We start from the raw sequence: 1636 nt of genomic DNA, 5'->3' as shown, positions 1-1636 counted from the left end.
ACAACCTAAAAATTACTTCTAGAACTCAAGGGTATCCTGTAACCTTAATGGCAATATAGTACTGTATATAGTATGAATTATTACAGCTTGAGTGTGTTTATCTATTTCTCTAGTACTGACAAATTGAACAGTTAGCCACTGAAGGCCACCACAGTCAATTAGCTCCAGGTAATTTAAGGGTAATTTGTATTTTACTTGCATTTTATTAATTTTATAGGTGATGGTTTCCATAGTGACAGTGTAGCCACCTGTATGATGTAAGTCAACTAGTTGTTGTAATATTAATATTATTTACAGCAGTTTCCTCTAATAGCCCACTTAGAATATTATGTGTACTTTCTTCTAGAACAAACTGATTACCATGGTTTACCATGGTTCGTTAGATGCCACCACCACCATCAGTGCTACTGGCTACCATTAAGTGATCAACATCACTACTGCCACCGTCAGTAAGCCAGTTATTAAGGTAGTATATTGAATTGTTTTAATGTGAATTCATTCATCTAGGATTATGCAATGGTATTTGTGCTATTAAACCATGGGTAAAATGTAAGTTGAAGTACACACATGCACGCAAACACACACATGCAAAAGCAAACCAAAGTTTGTGACAGTCGTACAAGACATGGCTATTGTAACCCAGTGGGATGCCTGTGCACCACTCTGGCACCTGAGCTTTGTGCAGGCAAATCCTCCGAAGCAAGGATAGAAGCCCGCAGGAGAACTATCCAGATTTCATGGAGAGAGATTGCTGAAGCTGAAGTTCCACAACAACTCCAACACTGCTAAATGAGACAAGGATAGTTGGTCCCATCATGTACTCATTGTTGACATTACAACTGGGCGGGCTGCTTCCCTTTCAAATGCAAACAATTTGGTAAACAATTTTTATACATAAATTATTACAACTCAAAAATTATTTCTGGAACTCAAGCGTATCCCATAACCTCAATGGCACTATTTTGTTTGTGGGATCACTCTACTATAGTACTGTATAGTGTTAATTGTTAATTGTTACAGCTTGAGTGTGTTTATCTATTTTCTCTAGTTCTGACAAATTGAACAGTTAGCCACTGAAGGCCACCACAGTCAATTAGCTCCAACTCCTAAAGTAATTTAAAGGTATAATTTGTATTTTACTTCCATTTTATTAACTTTCCAGGCTAATAAAATGGTGGTTCCATATTAACAGTGTAGCCACCAGTATGATGTAAGTCAATTAGGTGTTGTAATATTAATATTACTTGCAGTAGTTTCCTAGTAGCCTAGTTAGAATAGTATGTATACTGATGTTTGTTTCTTCTAGGACAAATTGACTACCGTGGTTCATATGCCACATACTGCCACTACCATTATATGATCAGCACCACCACTGCCACTGCCAGTAAGCCAATTATTAAGGTAGTGCATTTGTAATGTAAATTAATTTTTGTCACTCATCACAACGGCAAAGAATGTTGTATTCATATAGCCAGTTGATCAGGTTTTGAGTGCCTATTGTACATTGCTTAGTTACCAATAGTGGACTTTTGATGGCTCTTACCCTTCCAACCCACCCATATATTATACGCCATTTTTAATTTCTTTTGGGTACAGAAAAGGTTGTGCCTAGGTTACTTATTTATTGTAGTTTGTT

At 36.7% G+C, this 1636-nt stretch overlaps 1 long non-coding RNA gene across 1 annotated transcript; it reads left to right on the top strand.

Moving 5' to 3' along the window:
- The first annotated feature begins 346 nt into the window (after nucleotides 1-346).
- LOC136246471 (uncharacterized) lies at nucleotides 347-1110 on the top strand. The gene is made up of 3 exons (XR_010696441.1): nucleotides 347-449; nucleotides 508-549; nucleotides 1049-1110. It is a non-coding gene; the product is annotated as an uncharacterized lncRNA (long non-coding RNA).
- Nucleotides 1111-1636: the final 526 nt, after the last annotated feature.

The sequence above is a fragment of the Dysidea avara genome, chromosome 2 (genome assembly GCF_963678975.1).
Source record: "Dysidea avara chromosome 2, odDysAvar1.4, whole genome shotgun sequence".
Classification (NCBI taxonomy): Eukaryota; Metazoa; Porifera; class Demospongiae; order Dictyoceratida; family Dysideidae; genus Dysidea; species Dysidea avara.
This window is presented reverse-complemented; position numbering and strand designations above follow the sequence as displayed.